The sequence below is a fragment of the Petaurus breviceps genome, unplaced genomic scaffold (assembly GCF_028583685.1).
Source record: "Petaurus breviceps papuanus isolate PSGF00001 unplaced genomic scaffold, PetGlider_PUasm1.0 181, whole genome shotgun sequence".
NCBI classification, from domain to species: Eukaryota; Metazoa; Chordata; class Mammalia; order Diprotodontia; family Petauridae; genus Petaurus; species Petaurus breviceps.
The window spans coordinates 28,379,011-28,401,658 of record NW_027185784.1 but is presented as its reverse complement, the minus strand read 5'-3'; the positions used below and the strand labels follow the sequence as shown (position 1 = coordinate 28,401,658).

The 22,648-nt window shown below is 36.5% G+C and overlaps 1 protein-coding gene across 8 annotated transcripts in view; it reads right to left on the bottom strand.

The window, feature by feature from the left end:
• The window catches only part of LOC138160705 (olfactory receptor-like protein OLF3), a 650,404-nt gene that overhangs the window by 63,390 nt on the left and 564,366 nt on the right, over positions 1-22,648 (bottom strand). The window contains exon 1 of one of the 8 annotated variants that reach the window (XM_069087463.1): positions 11,051-11,133. The exons of the other annotated variants lie outside the window; for them this stretch is intronic. The gene's annotated coding sequence lies outside the window, so the exon portion shown is untranslated. Of the gene's footprint in view, positions 1-11,050; positions 11,134-22,648 lie in introns of those variants that run through there. 8 annotated transcript variants of the gene reach the window in all.

Here is a 22,648-nt window from a genome sequence, read left to right as displayed (position 1 = left end):
GAAAGCTCCAAGGAACATTGTAGTCAAATTCCAGAATTATTAGGTGAAGGAAGAAGAAAATTCTGTAAGCAGCCAGAAAGAAATAATTCAAATGTCAAGGAGTCACAGTCAGGATTACACAGAATTTAGCAGCTTCTACATGAAAGGATCAGACAGTTTGGAATATGATATTTGGGAAGGGAAAATAGCTTGGCTTACAATCAAGAATCAACTACCCAGCAAAATGGAGCATGATCTTTCAGGAGGAAAAATGGACATTCAAAGAAACAGTGGACTTTCAAACTTTTGTGATTAAAATACCAGAGTTGAATGGGTAAATCTATTATCTTTTTTTTTGAAGGGGGGAAGGCAGGGCAATTGGGGTTAAATGACCTGCCCAAAGTAACATAGCTAGTAAGTATTAAGTGTCTGAGACCAGATTTGAACTCAGATTCTCCTGACTCCAGGGCCAGTGCTCTATTCACTGCACCACTTAACTGCCCCAGGAAAATCTATTTTCAAATAAAGAATTCAAGAGAACCATGAAATGATTAACAGGAAAGAAAAGAATAACATGTTATTCAATGTGATACAAACTTCTATATAATACTAACAAAATCCAGCAGCCCAGAGAAAGAAAGAAATTTCATTTAAAAAACTGTAAACATAAAATATTTGGGAGTCTATATGCCAAGACAAGTCCAGGAAATATATGAAGACAATTGCAAAACACTTTTCAAACAAATAAAGTCTGATTTAAAGAACTAGGAAATATCAGTTGCTCATGGAGTTAATATAATATAAATGACAATTCTATCTAAATTAATTTAATTATTCAGTGCCAGACCAATAAAACTACCAAAAATTATTTTATAGAGCTAGAAAAAAATAATAGCCAATTTCATCTGAAAGAAAAAAAGGTGAAAAATATCAGGGGAAGTAGTAAAAAAAAACAGAAAGGAAGGTGGCCCAACTGTATTAGATCCAAAACTATATTATAAAGCAGCAATCAAAACTATTTGGTACTGGCTAAGAAATACAGGGGTGGGTCAGAGGAATAGGTTAGGTACAAAAGACAGAATAGGTGATTACTACAGTAATCTACTGCTTGGTAAACCAAAAGACTCCAGTTTCAGATATCAGAACTCACTATCTCAGAAAGACTGCTGAGAAAACTGGAAAAATAGTATGACTATCACTCTTTACAGATGGTATACTTAGAGAATCCTAGAGAATCAACTAAAAAACTATTGGAAATAGCATAGACCAACATCTTACACAGAATACAAAGATAAGGTCAAAATGGGTATTTAGATATAAATGGTGAGACCATAAGCAAATTGTGAGAAAAAATTTGGAATTGAAAATCAAATAAAAGCAAATGTTGAAAACTATCTTTACATGTAATTGGAAAATATAAAGTATGATTTAGAGGGGAGAAATAAAATAAATAAACAAGAATATCAAAGGAATTGATGGAGAAAAATGCAAAGGAAAGTAGACTAATTGTAACCAAACTAAAACTATATTATAAGGTGGCAATGATCAAAACTATTTGGTACTGGCTAAGAAACAGAGTGGTAGATCAGTGGGAAAAACTAGGTACAAAAAGAAATAGTAGTAAACAACTATATTAATCTACTGTTGGATAAAGCAAAAGATTCCAGTTTCTGAGATAAGAACTCACTGTTTTTGAAAAACTGATGAGAAACCTGGAAAATAGTATGGCACAAAATAGGCATAGACTGACATCTCACACCCTATTCCAAAATGAAGTGAGTACATCGTTTAGACATAAGGGATGTTACTGTAAGCAAATTAAGAAAGCAAGGCATAGTTTATCTGTCTGATCCATGGAGAAGGGAGAAATTATGACCAAACAAGAGATAAAGAACTTTATTAAATACAAAATGCATAATTTTGATTATATTAAGTTAAAAAAAAGTTTTGCACAAACATAGCCAATTCAACCAAGATTAGAAGGAAACAAAAATCTGGAAACCAATTTTTTCTGCCAGTGTTTCTGACAAAGGCCTCATTCCTCAAATATAAAGAAAACTGAGTCAAAATTTTATGAATACAAGTTATTCCTCAATTGATAAATGGTTGAAAGTTATCAACAGTTTTCAGATGAAGAAATAAAAGATATCTTTAGTTAAATGAAAAAAATGCTCTAAATCATTATTGATTAGAGAAATGCAAATTAAAATAGCTCTGAGGTCCCATATCACACCTAGCATATTGGCTAATATGACAAAATAGGAAAATGATAAAGTTTGGAGAAGATGTGGGAAAATTGGCACAATAATACAGTGTTGGTGGAGTTATGAATTGATCCAACCATTCTGGAGAACAATTTGGAAATATGCTTAAAGGGCTATAAAACTATGCATACTCTTTGACCAAGCAATACCACTGTTAGCTCTCTATCCCAAAGAAATTTGAAAAAAAGGGAAAATGACCAACATGTACAAAAATATTTACAGCACTTCTTTTTGTGGTGGCAAAGAATTGAAAATTGATGGGATGCGTATCAATTGGAGAATAGCTGAAGAAGTTGTGGTAGATGAATGTAATGGCATATTATTGGTCTATAAAATATGATGAGCAGAAAAACCTAGTAAGACTTACATGAATTGATGCTGAGTGAAGTGAACCAGGAGAACATTGTACACAGTAACAGCAACATTGTGAGAAGATCAAATATGAGAGACTTATCTCTTCTCGCAATACAACGATCCAACACAACTCCAAGAGACTCATGATGGAAAATGCTAACGTCATGCAGAGAGAGAACTATGGAGTCTGAATGCAGATTGAAGTATACTATATTAACTTTTTTCTGTCTGATGGTTTTCCCTTTTCTTCCAATACTTCTTTCACAACATGACTAATGTGGAAATATGTTTAATATGACTGTATATGTATAACCTATATCAGATAACTTGCCTTCTTGGAGAGGGGAGGAGAAGGGAAGAAGAAAAACTTTGGAACTCAAAATCTTTTAAAGGTGTATTCTTAAAACAGTCTTTACATTTAATTGGAAAAAATAAAATAATCTTAAGTGGAAAAATAAAATTAATTAACTAAAAAGGAATCTAGGAAACATTTTTAAGATGAATGAATGAACAATTGAATGAAATTTGGGTGCTCAGTTGATCTCTGATATATTTTCCAGGTTTACTATTTCACTGTAATGGAAGATAAAGAATTCTGTTTGCCCAATAGACTATGAAAGCTCTCTTGCTAAGAGAACCAACAGTGATTAATTTGACATACAGACCTTATTGTATTATATAAATTTCATGTAACACTTCATCTAGAAATTAGTGATGTAGGTTCTTGTTTACAAGGGAGAGGGGGAGAAGGACAGGGAGAGGGAAAGGGAGAAGGGGAGAGAGAGAGAGAGAGAGAGAGAGAGAGAGAGAGAGAGAGAGAGAGAGAGAGAATGTTAGGGTTTGTTTTGGTTTTTGCTTTTTTTAATGAGGAAAATTGAAGAATATTCCCTTCCAGATGGGAAAATAGGCACAAGGGTTCATACTGAAGATATAAAAATGCCACAAATGACTATGATATCTCCATTTTTTGACAATGAAAGACTTTCCTACAAAACTGACTAGTAGAAATTACTGGTGTTTTAAATTATGACTATTAAAAATAAAAAGAGATGATGAACTTTTCAAGGAGGAATAAAGCCTTAAAAATCGAAACAGTCACTCCAGGATGCATCCTCTTTGATGGAGATTTTCTGTAAAAATGGAGATTGGAAAGGGAAGGCTGCAATTGCCTTTACTCCTTGTCACCTCCCTGATGAAACCTTCCCTGATACTGCTGGCCAAAATTTACTTTCTCCCTGGGACTTTCCATGGTACTTTTCTAATGCACTTATTTTTTGTGTGTGTTTTAGATAAATATGAATCTTACCAAACCCACCCACCTTTTGAACTTTTCTGTTACTGTCAGAGCACCACTATGCTTCCCAATGTTTGGATTCACAAGCATTGTGTCATTCTCAGCTCCTTCACCACATTTATATAATCAGTTACCAAATTGTGTCATTTTGATCCTGACCCATGTTTCTCCCATTAAGTCCTCTTCTCTCCACTCACATGGCTTTCACCCTAATTCAGACCCTCAGTAACTCTAGCTCTGACTATTGCAATAGCCTCCTGTTTGGTCTACCTTTCCACTCTTAGCCATATTCCAGACAAAATCTACTACATGAAACCTTTGTTACTACCATCCCTCCCTTCATAATTGCTACTGCAACTCCCAAATATACCTTGTATTCATTCTGTATATGCTCTGCATATAATTACACACACATACATATACACATTCTGTTGCCCCCACGACAATGTAAATTCCTTGAGGACAGGCAGTAATTAACTTCGATCTCTGGATCCCAGTGCTTAATATAGTACCTAGCATGCAAGAGACGCTTAAATGTTTGCTGATTGATTGATTGCTCTCAGCCTGCTCCTACACACACACCTAAATAGACGGAAAATTATATAAAGGCAAAGACCATGTATTTTCTAAAATGTTTACCTCCCCCCATATCTATCACTGTGACCTTTTATTGAACTTCCTTTCTGACATAGGATCACATCTTATAATATGACCATGGAGATAAGACACTGTTCGTATCTTTTCCTTTCATAGTACTCTCCCAGTTATCCCAGCAAAGGAGAAACTGAGATGGCAGACAAAGCTAAACCTTGGAAGAGAGGTAGGGGACCCTAAGCATAAAGCTGAGATAAATAGGAACCTAAAGGACTCAATTTTAAATCAAAGATACTGTTATGGCCCAGAGCTAAAACAAATGGTTAACAAGACACTGCAGTTAGTCTTGGCTCTTAAGCAAAAATGGATAATCAGAAAGATGAAAACTGGCCTCTCAGGAAACAGTGTGCTGGATATGACAATGGATGGCTGTAACCACAGAGGCCTCAGGCATAGGACAGGCATCTATCAGGCAACACCATCAGGAAACAGTGAAACAGCACATATCCTTCACAAACAATGCAGAACACCCCAGAGACAAGAACCTGGAGCCCTTCCAAAAGGGATTGTGAGCATGAGATAAGGCTAGGTCACTAGACTGCACATCAGCATTTCAGTCTAAGACACATTGCCATCTGTGGACAATAAAAAAAAAAAACCACCGGGCTCGACTATGTAAAATGCTGGAGTTTAAAGTAGAGAGTGGATTTCCCAAGTGGGAATTATTGAAGTCTGCCAAAATGCTTCTCATTGAGTGAAGGAAGTAAAGAAATGCCCTCTTTTCTTGTGACCAAATATTTTGTATCTCTTTCATATTCATGTGGTGCCTTCTATTTATATTCTTTTACATTAAATAATTATAGTAGTTAATAGTCAATAGCTAAACAAGAGGTGCCTCTCTGTTTCCATCTGGCACCAAATGCCAGAGTCAAAAATAAAAATGATTCAAAAAGGAACTTAAGCACATGGCAGAGAAAGAGATGAGAAAGAGGTTAAAATTGTAGGCCTATAGGACCTAGTCTTTTTGCTTCATCTTTCTCCTCCTTTGCCCTAAGGGTGGGTGTCCCCCAATTTTTTTGTCCATTTTCTTTTCTTAGGCCATTTTTTTTTACCTCCATTTATTCTTTTGCCTGGTGGTCTCATCAATTCTCATGAGCTCAAGTAGCATCTCTAGATAGATGATTCCTCCCAAATTTCTATGTCTACCCTCAGTATCTACCCAGTTTTCAGTCCCACATTTCCAACTGCCAACTAAATAGCTCAAAGTCAGCTTTTCGAAAATGAATATTACCTTCCCCCAACCCTGACATGCATCTCTCCTTTCATCTTCCCTATTTCTATTGATGGTACCACCATCATCCCAGTTGCCCAAATTAGACAATTGGAGTCTTCTTGGAATCTTTCCTACTACCAATTAGTTGCTAAAATCCTGTTGATACTACTGTCAAGTGTTTCTTTCATGGATTCACTCTGAAATATTGACATGGATGCCTCACTTAAAGATTTCTTCATCTCCCACCTAAATCATAGGATGATAGAATATTAGAGGTGCAAGATACCTTAGAAATGATCCAGTTCAATGCCATTCTTTTACAGATGATGAGAGTTATTTTAGTCTAATCTTTTATTCATCCTTTCCATAGATGCCCTAAAGGAACTTTCCAAAGCACAGGTCTGACCAAGTCTCTCCTCTGCAAAAACTTTTGGTGGCTTCCTGTTATCCATAGGATAAAATATAATAAACAAATATAAAATATAAACTCAGTCTAAGATTTAAGGCCATCTATGGTGTGACTAAAATTTAACTTGACAATTTGTTTCACATGACTCCCGTTTACACAGACTGGACTCTATTCTCTGAACCCCTCTTACCTTATCCTAAAATCAACCAGTTGCCCAGACCTGTAATATACTCCTTTCTCATCTCTGATCATAGAAAAACATGTCTTTCTTTCACAACACACTTTGCAGCCATCTCTTCCATAAGACTTTCCCTTGATACCCCCCAGGCAAAAGAGATCTCTTGTTATGTTTCTCATTCTACCTAACACATCAATTGTTGTTTAATGTTTTGTTAGTCTTAGGAGGCAAAGGAGCAGGTATGCCCTTTGTCGACATGAATCAAAAGATGATGACCAAGAGCTTTCACGGGGTGGGGAATGATCTGTAAATATCATTAGGAAACAAATTCCTGAGACATGGTGCCATAGGTTATATTCCTGAGATAGAGGTGTCATAGCTTATTTTTGTGAAGCTCACCTGGTTTTAACTTGGTTTACCTGCACCAGCAATGCATGAATTAGTACTACCTTTGCAAAGCAGACATGAACCAAGACAGATTATATAAAATTGTTGATGGAAAAGAAATGGCACAGTATACTCATGGATGATTATGAGGGCACCAAAGGAAGAACTTTGTCTACTACACTGTGTACTTAAAGGAGGATGGGGGTTTAAAGTACTAGGGAATATATTAAGAAAGGTAGAAAATACAGCTGTTACCTTTTTGTCAACTGTCTGAAAACTTGGAGACTTCTTAGAGTTAAGTAGGAAAAGGAGTTTCTTGGAAATTATTAATTAGACCATCTAGTTTGGGGTGGGACTAGGCCAAACAAAATGAAGTCCCTCAGAGAAGGAAGGATGGAGAGAATATTTGAGGAGAAGATTAAGGAACAAGTCACCATCCTCTTTGGTTATAGAACAGATGCCAAAGGTGGAATGAGCATTGTCCATAGGACAAGGTGTCAATCATGCAGCACAGTGAGAAGGGACCCACTATAGAAACATGTTTATTTTCAGGGAAGCATGACCTCTTATTTAGATGGTAAGTCTTTGAGCCCTGGCTGGAATATTCCCTGGCTACAATGCAGGAACGCAAGTGACTGATGCAGAGAACATTAGACAATTACCAAAGACCCTCAGGGGACCTGCCTTTGATGAGCTATACACTTTGAAGTTGGAACACCTCAATGTTGCAGTATTCAAAATGTTTCTGAGTGCTGGATAGCCAAATAGGATGCAAGGATAGTACAAAGAACTCTATATTAAATGTTTAATTAAGTTCCCTGTCATTTTTCAGAGCCTCATAAAAAGATAGTTCATGAAAGGAATTACCTGGAAATGTTGGTTTACTTAGATTTGTGATAGAAAAATATGAGCCAAGACACATTGTAAATTAGTGCTGCAATCACAAATATAAGAGATTTCTGCTGGCCATCACAGGCTTCATGCAAAATGCCCCAAAAGCCATCTAGACAGGTATTAGCATGAAACAAGAAAAGGTCTTAGTTGGCTTAGCAGATGACACTGGAAAATGGAAGAGGTGGCTTCAAACTGTGTTGTGAAAGAAAGACAGATTTTTCTATGGCATCTAACCAAGTCCTCAAAGATTTAAGTCCATTTCTTATCCTGGCAATCTCCAAAACATGCCAGGAAGTCAAAGACAAATTGCCTCTTTTCTCCCATCATGCTTATGTTTCTCTTCACTTACATATCCTTGGTGAGATCATTGAAAATCTTTGCAGTGGTGTCATAATTCTTTTGGAATCTATAATAGCCATTTTAGCTTTCAATAATTTTTCAGGTTTCACCATATGAGAATAATGTATCATTTCACAATATTATTCAGTGCATACCTATTCTAAAGGTCCATACAATGCAATTAAGAGTGGCTTCAAATCTTATAACCATGGTGAAAATATAACAAGCAGCACCAAAGGGAGCAAGGCAATTCACTTGATCAGCTACTAATACCTCCTTTTGTAAGAAGTAGGAACAGATCAATGGTAGATAAATAGAAAGGAAAACTTACAGAACCAAAAAGAACATAGGAGCCAGCCTGGGACAAGGAGCCAAAAAAAAAAAAAAACAATTGATATGGAACTGAACGGACAGCAGTGGGGACAACAGATCAAGAGAACAGTGACATTTAGAGAAGTGGCATTAACATTGTGAGCAGTCTGAGGGAAGCAAGAAGATTTCAGGGGAAATAGACAAGAGAAATGGTGCTACCACTTCAGAGAGGTTCTCAAATCTGTTACCTATGTGCTAGACTGTGACTAATTGCTAGTCTTTTCATTTTCAGACAACACTAATCCTCAAAGGCAGCAGAGCTCATAAGGAAAAATATATTGTTATTGTCTTTTCTGTGTTCTTATTATATCTAATAAACCTTCTTTTCTTTAATATTTCATCAGGAGTGTAAACATGAACCAAATTTTTAAAGCAACTAACCTGAGGCAGGAGTTGAGACATAAATATTTTTGAAAGCGAGAAGGTCCTTAGATTAAACCCAGACAATATGTGCTCAAAACTGAGATTTCAGGTTACATGAATAAGAAGAGTTCATTTTCATCTACTTACTATACAGCTTACAAAATGTTGTCATCATTTTCTTCTGAGGTAGTTCAATTTGTTCAAGAAAAATTATTCACGTTTTAAAATACAGAAACTTGAGAAGTACAATAACATAACACACTAATGTTTTATCATGTAACCTAACATGTCACAATATAAGAGCATATGACATAATAGAACAATATGTGATAATAGAATATAGAATATGACTATATAATAATACAATGGTATTTAATGACTATTAGATCTGCTGTTATATTTAAATTAAAATGTCATAATTAATATGAATATGTACAATAACAGTATATTCCAATACAGACCTTTTTGTCTTCATATCCATTCTTCCTTCCGCTAGATCATTCTAAGCATAGTTTATGCTCAAGTGAACCCAGTATGTAGGTGCTAAATGCCTTGAAAGAAAAGTTAAAGAGCATACCATCACCACTACCACTAACAGTTTCCTCTCCCTCTTTCCAATATGGCTCAGGCAGAGAGGATGCATTTCTGAGATCACAAGTTTCTGAGATCTATATTCAGAGTCTAGCACTCCAGCATAGGGGCTCAGCATGTGAAAAGGCCACTCAAATCTTTTTACTTCGATCAAACCTTCTTTCTCCTATCACAGGAGTGGACCACATTCCATGTAACAATAATGATTGGAATTAATATTATACGTAGTATCAGTACTCCCAGATGACAGCTCCTCTTTCTAGTTGATCTTCCAGAGTTTCTATGGCTGCTACTACTCGGGAAATGAACTTCTCTGAACTTGTTTATGGTGACCCTTAGATTGCAGATACAAGTGCAATGTTTGGGCTCATACTAGAAGCCTTTCCTCTTGGAATAACCTGCCAGAGAGAAGTTCCTTCCCATGGTCATAACTTTTTGAATCCAGAGTTGTCACCATGCCACACTGAGATGTAGAAGTAGGATTTTGGTGACAGGTAAAGTAATCCTCATTTATTTAGATTGTATTCATTTTCTTTGGAATTTCTCAAAAGTGGGATTATGGATGAACTTGTTTACTTCTACACTATGCATGAATAAAAGATTACAAAGAACAATATTTTGGGGGGCATATTTAGCCCACAGGGTCTAGCAAAAAAAATACTTGTTGAATTTAATTTAATTGGGAGAAACACTTTATAAATCACTCAAGGACAGTAGGCTATCTGCAATAATTTATATTTATTCATCAAAGCAACCCAATATATTTTCCATGAAGTAATAATTATTGGTCGATCATCATTCATTCACATGATCCAAAGTTAAAAAGGGACCTTATAAATCTGCATTTTACAGATGAGGGAACAAGGCTTTTCTCCTGTATATTCTCTCTTCTCTTGGTTTTCCAGACAAAAACCCTCTCATGTTCTTCCTCCTACATGTCTTATTGCTGTTCCTTGTTCTTTCATCATTCATTTCAACCCTTATAATCATTAGTGTTCATTAAAGTTCTGACCTAGGCCCTCTTCTTATCTCTTTTTAGACATTCACTCTTGGTGACCTTATCACCTTCCATGGGTCCAATTGCCATGTATTTACAGATGATTCACAGATATACCTAGTTCCAGTATTTCTTCTGAACTTCAGTCCCATATCATCAACTAGCTACTTGACATTTCAAACTGATAAACCCAGAGATATCTCAAAATCAACAAGTCCAAAGCAGAACTTTTTATAATTCTCCCAAACACATTACTTTTCTAGTCTTCCCTATTACTGTCAAAGGTACCACTATCCTTCCAGTATTCAAGCTCTATAACTACAGAGTTATTTTTGTCTTCTCATTCTCTCTCACCCCACATATCCAATGAGTTTCCAGATTTTGCCATTTCTATCTACCACCACATCTCTTACATTTGACCTCTTCTCTCTACTCACATGGCCATCATATTAGTTCAGACCTTCATCACTTCTCATGATTTCATCACTGCACTATACATCACAAATACCTAATTAACCTGTCTGCCCCAAATACCTCCTCACTCCTACACATCTTCTGCTTATCTCTCACAATGATCTTCCTTAAACACAGGTGTCACATTCAATAAACTCCAGTGTAGCTCTATTGGCTCTAGGCTCACATACAAAGTCCTCTATTTGGATTTTAAAGCCCTTTATAAACTGGCCCCAACCTATTTTTTCCAGCATCATTGTACCTTACTCCCCTGCCCACACTCTAAAAGCCAAAGCCAGACAAACTGACCTTCTCTCTGTCCCTCACACACAGAACTTCATCTCTCCTCTCCATATCTTTTCACATGATCTCCTCCATGTCTGGAATGCATTATTATAACCCCACCTCCACCCCAAAGAATTTCTTTCTTCCTTCTAGATAAGTTCAAATTCTATCTTCCCTATATGAATATTTTCTTCATCCTGGCAAGCACCAGTGTAGTGCCCTCTCTTTCCCTTCTTTGTATTTAAGTACCTTGTATTTGTTTTATATTTACTTGCATGTATACATATATCCATTTTTTTATATGTGTTGCATCCCTGATCAAATATAAGCTTCTTGAGAGTTGAAACTGTTTCATTTTTTTCTATCTGTTTCCTCAGCACCAATCACTGACTAGTACATGGGTGTGTAACAAATTCTTATAGACTGAATGGATGAATGAGCCTGCTTTTGCCTATTATGCAACTCTCCAGTGTTCTTCTGGTGATCTTTAAGTCTAATTCTTCAGTATGTATACAGACTATTCCAAGACTAGCAGTCATATAGTATCAAGTGGGACATATAAAATTTTTGAGAGACATAGTTTCTGGTTAACTAATCATTTTATCAATCATGCTAACAATAATTAATAAAAGGGATCAGTAGCACTCTCAATTACCAAAGAAATCTCATTGAGCCCACTCAAAGCTTATATACCTTTGGAAGAGTGGGTGTTTCTGAGAGTAGCAATCAACTCTAATTGGTTAACAAGTAATGATAGAATGAATATTTTAATTAGAGGTGGGCTTATTCTAATGAGGGTCTTGGGGACATGATTCTGATCACTCTTGATCTAAGAGGCTTATCTCTTGTCCAGCCTATCCCCACCTAGTTCAATTTAAGCAAAAGGGTATCCACCTCTGCTCAGACCTCAATAAGTGGAACACAATGGGCCAGAATTAAACTTAGATAAAATTCTTTATGATTTTCTAGTTGGGTGGCACAACAACTCCAAGATTTCATCTGATAGTCTGCCCTGCCCTTCAGAGAACCAAGCTTTGACCTAATTTCCAAATGAGGAAAGGAAAAAAATGGATCCCCCCAATATTGGCTTAAATTAATAATCACTTCTCTCACACCAAGAGCATACTTGTATGGAAAATCAAGGGCGTGTGTATAAGGGAGATGTTTGACAGCATTATAACTTTGGCAATTTCCCAAAAAGTAATCTAACCCACTCTCCTCCTCCTATTCAATTCTAGTCCCAAATTCTCTTTTTAATGTCAATACTTTCCAGTATCACTGAATGGTTGCATTACACAAAACACAATAGTCTCCAAAGAATTAAAAATGAATAACATTCAAAGGGCAATGAAAAGACTAGTGGAGCTTGTGGTCAGGCAGCAAGATTGTTATCCAACATGGAATTTCAAGGAAGAACAGAAGCATATAGCCTAAGTGCTCCACTAGTATCCCACATAATATCAGGAGAAATTGAAATAGGCCTCCAGCACATTGGATATATTGCATGAGCATGGACAACACAGGGCTAATCAGACATAGATAAGTTATGATCCTCATGCTTGGAGAGAACATCCCAGTCACTTTGATTACCAATTTCTCTGAGTATGGAAAAAGAAGTCATAATATTCTTAGATTTTTTACTTAATCACTGGTATCACTAAACTAACATCTCCTTCCAAATTCCCTCTTCCCTTTTCTTTTTCATTTGAATTATTAAAATTTCATATTTAGAGTTTTATAATTCTCATGATCCCTTTAAAGATTCTTGGACAAGGGATCATATCTATATTTTTTAAAATCTGTTCTTCTAAAGTCTAGTACACATAATATGAATATTGTATATTGTACCTAATGTTCCCTATCCCTGTTATTACAACTCAGTATGACATAGTTCCATTCTCCCCTCACTTCCACATGGACAATCAATTCTTACTGTTGCTCATGAAGAAAGTCCAAGATAGCAGTCCCTTCTCCCATTGTTCCTTCTCCTTTCTTGGACTAATTGGAAGAAAAAACATTTGCAAGTTAGGGCAAACATTTGTGATGACTTCCTACTTTGATACAATGAAACATCCAGCTGATTACAGAATAATTCAATCCAATAAACATTTATTTAGCTCCTACTACACGCAGTCCTCTTTTGCTACTCTTTCTTGCTTTTGTACAGAATGTGTAATCTATATCCCCAAAGTACCTTCAATCTCATTCAGCCACATAGGATATCTGAAGGGTATTCTGATAAATATACCATGGCAGTTTCTCTTTCAATCTCAGCTAAATCTTAAACCAAATGTTCTGGATTACACTTGCACTGTTAGGCACAAAGAAATCCATATAAATAATGACTAAGTTGAGTCCTGTATAATTTCAGTTATACCTCAAATTCAGATTATTATTCAGTTTGAGGTATTTTGTATCAATATCCAAGATCACCACTATGGGCCTCAATGTGGTTCAAACTTATTTTCACTTAAGGATTGCTAAACACCTACTTCTGTACGCTGCTTCAATCTATGCCATACAGATTATACATGGTACTCAGGGAAAAGCATTTTTGGAATCAAAAGTCTTGAATCTGTCTTGGCACTGCTACTTACTAGCTTCCAAAACTTGATCAAGATCAACGTCTGTCTCTGAATGTCTGCTTCCTCACTTGTGTAAAAAAAAAATAACAATAAAAGTTTTTATAACTCTTTATAACTCAGAGTTATAAAGCTGAAATCAGATTATGTGCTTGAGAGTGACTGTGCAGTTCTTTATCAACATACATTGACAAAACACATCAACATACAAACTATCGTTACTGCTCTTCAGTTACATATTAATATTGCCATATTAACTAGTCTTGTTTTTCTCCCTTCTCCTCAAAATCCAGGAACAACTAATATCTCTTATTCTCTCTCTCTCTCTCTCTCTCTCTCTCTCTCTCTCTCTCTCTCTCTCTGTCTGTCTGTCTCTGTCTCTGTCTGTCTGTCTGTCTGTTTGTCTCTCTCTCTCTGTCTGTCTGTCTCTGTCTCTGTCTGTCTGTCTGTCTCTCTCTCTGTCTGTCTGTCTCTGTCTGTCTCTCTCTCTCTCTTTCTCTCTCTCTCTCTCTGTCTCTCTGTCTCCCTCTCTCTCTCTATGTCTATCTCTCTTTCTCTTCCACACACAGGCATGCACACATACATGCCAAGTCTATGATTTCATCAGTGTTGGAAGCTTTTCTGGGCGGAGAAATTTACTTTCCCAATGCATTTCAACATTGTCTCTGAAACTTTCTTTTAGTTGTAGAGAATTGTCTGGGGTACTAAGTGGTTAAGGTGCCTATGATCACAAAGCCAGAATGTATCGAAGGAGAGACTTAAATGCAGTTCTTCCTGACCCCAAGACCAGCTGTCTTTCTACTACAACCTGATGCCTTAGATTCCTATAAATTAAATATTCCAATATCTGGAAGGTAGGAAGTTCTTATCTGAAGGGGATTTCAAACAGGCTAAGAATACCAAAGTGAGCTCACAGCAGACTCTAGAAGAATCAATAAAGTTTTCTTAATTGTAACCCCAAGATTAATTCAACACTGAGACTCATGCTGCCTCATTGCAAACCAAAATCTTGAACCATCTTTGAAGAGATACTGTTGAAAAGTCCAAATGTGATACTCTGTGTTCTTATCTCTTTGAAGGAAAATGCACCAAGATTATTTCCTAAGCACATTTCTCAGATAACCTTCACAAATAAAAGTGATGGCAGACGGTGAATAGAGCAAGATGAGGACAACTATGTAAGAGTGAGCCAAAATATGATCCTGCTCCTCCTGGGACTTAAAAAATGGTCAGAATGATTGAAAGGTATTTCAAGGTGTGGGGCAACAAGGGAGGACAACAAAGAAGCATGGAATTCCTCTTATCTATTCCCAAATGGAACAATCCAGGGTAAGGTGTATAGGTCACTCTCCTTGATTTCCTATGTCACTACCAAGATACCCTGTTTACTCTAGCACTAACTATATTCCAGAGCAATACTATATGTCTGGCATAGCTTTTCCTCCGATCCAGCACCAACGAGGAGTTACCTCAGTGTTCTGGGAGAGAAGGTCCTCTTATTAATGTCAACAAAATTGGAAGCACCTTTCAGGAAAACCTACACCAACAAAAATTGTGAGTGAGGAAAAGCAGAATTAAGAACTGGGACAAGTATCGAAATGTTTAGTGGGAGAAATTGAAAGAGATTCTAGACCCCTCTCTGATGAAAACATCAGTTCTCTATCCCTTCTCTTAAATAAATTTGGAAATCACAAGAATGGCTGCAGATACAACTGAGATGAAAGAAGTTACTAAAGGCAAAAACAAAGTGAGAAACAATTTTCTCAAGGCCGTTCAATTACCTACCTAACAGTTATCAAAACTTTTATTAAAAGAAATGTAGAATTTGAACCTGATTATGAAGCATTTCCATCTTTAAACAAGGAACTCTTTGTAGAACTACAATTTTGTTCTGAATCTGCATGTGAATATAGTATCTGGGACTGGTGTAATCAACCAAGCAAAAGAGGAAGGAGGAGAGGAGAGAGGAAGAAAGGAGGGAGGAAGGGAGAGAAAGAAAGAAGAGAAAAAGAAATGCTATAGAGAAGTCTGCAAATGGTATATACCAGTGAGATATCTTCAAAGATGCATGAATAACTAGGATATTCTGAAAGAGTCACAAAATGATCTATGTTTTTAACACCCTTTTAGGCTGAGCAAATTGTCCAAAAGTACAAGAAGAAAAGATATTATATTTTATCACTGCTATGCTTCCCCATATCCCAATATCATTAATAAAAGAAAAGAAGCCCATGAAAGGTTACACACACACACACACACACACACACACACACAGTCTACATATTTTGCTGCAGAAAACTGAGGAGTACTTAAGGCAATTGTTAAATAAAACTACTGAAATCATCTGTACTTGTATTGTTCAAGTTCAGAAGATGAAAATTATTTCTACATGTCGAACATGTGATGACCATTAAGTAACTGCTTGCTGATGATGTCTGCTTTCCATAAGCAGATTTACATAACTTACATTAAGCATGTAAGGAGGAATCAAGAAAGGCACAAATAACAATCCTATAATTTATGGACATACTCCAACAGTTGAAGCACCTCCAATTTGCCATATATCGACAAGTAAACACACTAAAGTATTCCAAAATCTTGTGAATATACACTGGGCTGAGAACTACAGAACACCATTGTCTCATTTTCTTTTTTATTTGCTGTGATGGTTGGAGATGCTAGAATGGCTTTCTTGTTCAACCTCTTATTGACATTGCATGAAAACTACACCAGACTGAAGGAGTCATAGGATGAGACCATGATAATCACTTCTGATGACTGATGTCATTTTGCTGATGAGACTGTTCTCAAAATACAAAGGTCTTACTCATGATGACCTTTTTATTTTTATTTTTTTTCAAAATGAGTCAACATAGGAGGCAGCTAGGTGATACAGTAAATAGACCACCAGCCTTGGGGTCAGGAGGACCCGAGTTCAAATCCGGCCTCAGACACTTAACACTTACTAGACGTGTGGACTTGGGCAAGTAACTTAACCTCAATTCTCTACCTTTCTCCCCTCCAAAACAAAACAAAATAATTCAACATATGTCTCTTGTCAGAGTATGTAGTTCATGTATAGATCAAGTTGCTCATCAAAAGAGGCTAATGATTTGTATCTCAGGGATGATTTTGATGGAAAGATCAATGGGTTCATTCAGCTGAATGCAAATATTACTACTGTATCCCAAGTTCCTTGCCCTTTTGACATTCTTTGTGATTTGGAACTTGACCATAAATCAATTCAGTTTTTAAAATCTCTTCCAAAATGAAAATGTGATTTAAAAAATTTATTCACATGATTTTGAAGTAGTTCTGAGAATCTTTGATCACTTGGATTTTAAGAGAAACTCTATATTGATCTGGGGTATCTTCCAAAAAAACCCTCTTTCAAGTTCTGCATTATTGGAACCTACCTGAACATAAACATCATTGAATACCTGATTTTCTTGATTATCTATTAAGGGACTAATCTCTTCAGCAAAATAAAATAAAGTAAAATTCAAAATCACTCTCAGTATTCTGATTGAATTTGTTAGCATGCTTTTATTCCCTACTGGGGAATTGAGTCAACTTTATTAAAGAAAGAAGCATTTTAAAAAAATTATTGTAGCAGTTTCTATTCTTATACTATTTTGAATAAACCAATTTTGGTTGCTTTGTCTAGATGTTGGAGGCTGGTTATTGGAATGTATGAGAGTAGTTATATGCTGATACATAAAGATAATGTTAGATGTTGTCTGATGTGATGAAGGATTTTAAGATGAAGGGGAAACCAATTTTGGAGAATATTTTATAGCTCAAAAAATTCATGCTACTGAACATTTTCTTGGATGCATCTCCAACCCTATTATACCTGACACTTTGGGCACTCAGTTTAGCTTATATACAGTAATCTGAAGTTTTGGGGACAAAGATAATGCATCAAGGTCTTCAAGTGGATAAATCATATATGTTTGGACTCTACTGGCATAGTCTTTAGAAACCATAGTCATCTTAAGGATACAATGAGGCACCAGGATCTGACTTGCCAGTCAGTTACTAAACATTTTTAAGATTCTACTATGTGCCAGCACTGTGATAAGTGCTGGAAATACAAATAAGACCAAAAAAAGGAATAAGAAAGATAGTGTCTGCCCTCAAGGATCTTAAAATGTAACGGACCGGGGGTGGCTAGGTGGCACAGTGAATAGAGCAGAAGCAGCCCTGGAATCAGGAGGACCTGAGTTCAAATCCAGCCTCAGAAACTTAACAACTTACTAGCCATGTGACCTTGGGCAAGTCACTTAACCCCAATTGCCCTGCCTTCCCCCTCCCAAAACGCAAACATTTAAACAAAAATTTAAAAATCTAATAGATTTCAGTGCTGAAAGGATCCATTAAAAATTTATAGCACAGAACCTCAACTAGGTCAACACTTACTTTATACGTCTTTTCTGTTGTTATTGTTGACTCTCATATTCCTGTCTACACAAGCCTTCAACTCCATGCCCCCCGCTTTTACTCTGAGCATAAAACTTAACTCCTATTTTACTGAGATTAAGGCTGTCAGATGTAAATTCTCTCAACTCTCCTATTTCTATGTTTATTTTCTTTTCCTTTCCTTTGGTCAAGTAGGAAGTATGCTAACCTTTCACCTGTCCCCTTGGTCTCAGTCACTTTAATTTCAGGGACATGGGCCCTTGCTCCTAAAATCATTCCTGCTTCTTCGGACTTCTTTATCAATCTACAAACAAGGGGAGACTTCCTCCATCTTAAAACAATGCTTCTCTTTACCCTGCACTTCCCTCAAGTTATACTCTATCCCATCTTTTCTTTACTGCAAAACTTACAGAAAGCATTTTCTATACTTACTGTCTTTACTTAACTCACGCTATTAACCCCTTGTGAACTGACTCCCATCCCCACTGATCTAAAGAAAGTACTCTCTTCAATGTTATCACTTTTTCACCAGATCCAGTGTCTGTTTATCAGTCATCATCATGCTTGATCTTTCTGAAACAATGAATACTGTTGGATACAGAACAACTAGGAGCCATAGTAGATAGAATCCTCGTCTTGAGATCAAGAAGACCAGAGTTCAAATCTTTCCTCAGACACTAACTGTGTGACTTTAAGCAAGTTAGCCATTCTCTCTTGACTTCAGTTTCCTCATCTGGACAATGAAGATAAAAATAGCACCTCCACCACAGGGTTATAGTAAGGATCAAATGAGATAATCTATGTAAAATATTTATTAAACCCTATAGAGCTATATAAATGTTAGCTATTACAATTGATCCTTAATAATCTCTCCTCTGTGGCTCTGCAATTTCTTGGTTCTTATCCTGTCTTTCTGACCATTTCTCTTTATCTTTTCATCTCCCCAAAATGGCCATCTTTCAGGATACTGTCCTAGACCTTCTATCTTCTCTGTATATACTCTCCTTTGGCAATTTCAAACACTCCCATGGCTTCAATAATCATCTATAAGTAGAGGATACTCAAATCACTTTATCAATTTCTTATCTATAATCTGAGCTACAGCCTCACTGACTACTGGACATCTCTACCTGAATAGCAGTAACAAATTCAATGCCTAAAACTAATATCATCTTTCACCCTAAATCTGCCCCTCCTCTTGATGTCCTCATTTTAGTCAATGGTTCCACTGTTCTCCCAGCCATCCAAGGTAAAAACCTTACAATGATCTTTTACTCTTCCCAATCTCTTTCCAAATATCTGTTATATCACCAAGTTCTGTTTATTATTCCTCTACCATATGTTTTGTCTTTCCTTTCTGCTCCCCTTCTTAGTCCAGGCCTTTAATCATACCTAACCTGAACTTTTGAAATAGCTTGATGGTCTACCTGCCTCTAGTCTTGCCCTCTCTCCAATCCATCCTTTACACAGATGCCAAAGTAATCTTCCTAATTGTGCCTCTTTAAGGGTTTCAATCTTGTACTCAAAAGCCTGCGGTGAGTCCTGGGTGCAGGATCTCTGACACATCTGCCTGAGACAATAGAGAAATGCCTAGAAGAGAGTTTCAAGGTTAGAGTTGTCCCTGACCTTGTGACACATCATAAGATTCATGGGATTTTTAGAGTCAGAAGGGGGCATTAATGATCATCTAATCAGGTGTAATTGACCTATATTTTTAATGTCTGAGGAAGTCTAAGTATCCCTTCTCAGAATAATGCCCTTAAATGCATAAAAGAGGGAGTATGACAAAGGAAGCCAATCATTTGAAATATAGTTATCAAAACCTTTGAAAATATTAATGGACCCCAATTTAAGGACCCCTCATCCAGGCTAATCCCTTTACTTTACCAATGACAAGTTGAGACTCAGAGAACTGAAGCAATTTGCCTAAGATGGACTAGCTAACAGGTAGCAAATGACCTGCATTCTTGGTATTTTCTTTATGTTAAATTCTTGGCAGGTTGTAGGACAGTCTGATGATAAAGATGTCCCCAGGCACACCCAGAAGAAAGGAGATTTGTTTATTCTTTATAATTCCAATACAACATGTGCTAATCACGTCACTGTATGTCCAATTAGAAAGTTGCATTGTAATAAGGTATTACTGAATGCAAATTTGGTGAGATTATTTTTTAATTAGTAACCCCATATCTATTCCCCAAATATGAAAGAGTTCCAATTTCATTTTATGTCCAAATAGTAAACATAACCACACATCTCAGGTGATGACTTCACTGGCATTAATTCACTCTGCCTCCATTTACATATTTTTATGTGGCCATTCAGCAAGTATCCTCATTCACTGAAGTAGTTCACAGTTGACCCTAAGAATTGATATGTGAGTTTTCATCATAGTCCTAGGAACATCTTGAAGGAATGTGATGGCCCTAGAGTCCCCATGGAGTATTGCAGCCACCTTGGAGTCTAAAAGTCAAATTCAGGCCAGGAAATCACCTGATAGAGACAAGAGGAAGGGGAAAATGACTTAAAGTTTCCTAGAAATGATGACTCACTACTCACTAAAGCAGATGGTCTAGAATCTTCATATTGTCTGGTAGGCACATTCTGTTCCCAATGGGAAAAACCACAGTGGAAACCAAATTACTGTTGCTCAATGAATACTCAATCAGAGAAAAATAACTTGGTTGTCCTCAAAAGATATTTTCATTAAGTTTGATGAGTCACCTTTTTCTGCTATAAGGATTTAGATGTGGGAGATATAAATATAAAAAAATACTTGCTAAATGAATCATATAGTCATTTTGGCAGCACAGGAAATTCTATCCTCTATACAGTGTTGGAGACCTACAAATTATCTCTCCAGGGTCACCTATCTTTTTCAGTATTCCAAGTTTCTTCAATATTCTCTCCAATATTCCAAACATTTTAGCCATTACAAACTCCTTACTTACAAAGTATATCTCACTCTGTGCCTTAAATATACAGCCTCAGGCTATCCAAAGGGAAAACCAATTCTCTTTATAGTGATACCTATGTTCTCAATGGCACCCAGGACCCGAAAATCTCTCAGAAGTGGCTACAAACCCGACAGGCTATGAAACATTTAACTACCTTGGAAAGGTATGGGACATTTCTTAATCTAAAGGAAAGGATTGTATACTAACAAACCTTGAGTTATAAAAGCATCATCATATTCAAATCATCATATCTTTTCATAAATCTAAAGTACAGATTGCTTTCAGTCATGAGTTTAAAAGGTTTAGCATGTAGTAATTGATAGTATGTGATAATTATCTGACTTAATGTTATTATTGGTTTTTCCCTGATCCATTATCTGACTACCAGGTTTTAGTACCAGCACCAATTCTAAATATGAGGTCCATGGTTTTATAGAAGGTTTATTTACACCTAAGTCCATCATGTAATTAAGCTTTTCTTTCAAATTTTCCCTAAGGCTACCCAATGCATTTTGACAAGGCAAAATTTTAATAGGAGAATAGTCTGTAGTATCAATACTACCTTTTTCAACATCATGAAGCATTAATAGGCTCTCTTGAAGAACAGACATTATCTTGGCTCATTGGTGCTAGAGAGTAAGGAGACTGATCTCAAACAATGATACTTGGAATCATGTACTCTTAAAGCTGTCAAGACATCATCAAGTCATAGAATTTCAAAGTTGGAAGGGAATTTGGAGGGCATCTAGACCCACCCACAGCTAAAGTATTAATGCCCACTACATAACAACATCCCCAACTAGGGATTAACTAGTCTCCCCTTGAAGACCTGGAATCATTGGGAATTCATCATACTTGGAATACAGATCATTCACTTTTTGTGATAGCTTTAATTTTTTGTTTTTTCCTTTTTGAAGGGAGGGAGGCAGGGCATTTGGGGTTAAGTGACTTGCCCAATGTCACACAGCTAGCAAGTGTCAAGTGTCTGAGGCCAGATTTGAACTCAGGGCTGACTAAGGGCTTGTGCTCTATTCACTGTGCCACCTAGCTTCCCCTATAGCTTTAATTTTTACAAAAGTTTTCCTTATAATTTAGCCATACTCTGTGTAAATTCCTCTTAATGGGCCTAATTTTAATAATAGCTAAAAGATATATAATGTTTTAAGCTTTGATAAGCATTTTATGCATATCTCAATAGATCCTCAAAACAAGCTTGTGAATTAGATGCTATTGTTACACCCATCTTATAGAGAAAAGAACTGAGTCTGGGAGATGGTAAATGATTGCCAGAATCAGATCTCTAGAAAATGTCTGAGGCAGAATTTGAATGTAGATCTTCCTGGCTCTAAGTTATACACACATCTGCTCTTTCACTTAGCTGTCAAGGTCACTTTCATTTTGCCCTCTGGGGCCAAGTAGGCTGAGTTGATTGTTTCCTCCATTTCTAGGGGTCTCACTAATATTAGGGAAGATTTCCTGTCATTTCTAGTATGCAAAAGTTTCCTTGTTCCCTTTCAAATGTCATTAGATAGTGTTTCCTCCTTAAGTATAACAGCACTGACCTCACTGACCTGGGCAACCCAAGTACCAATCCTTTCCTCTAATTCCTCAAGCAGTTTCCCTATTTTAATAACCAGTTTTCTACACATTCACATGTCCAG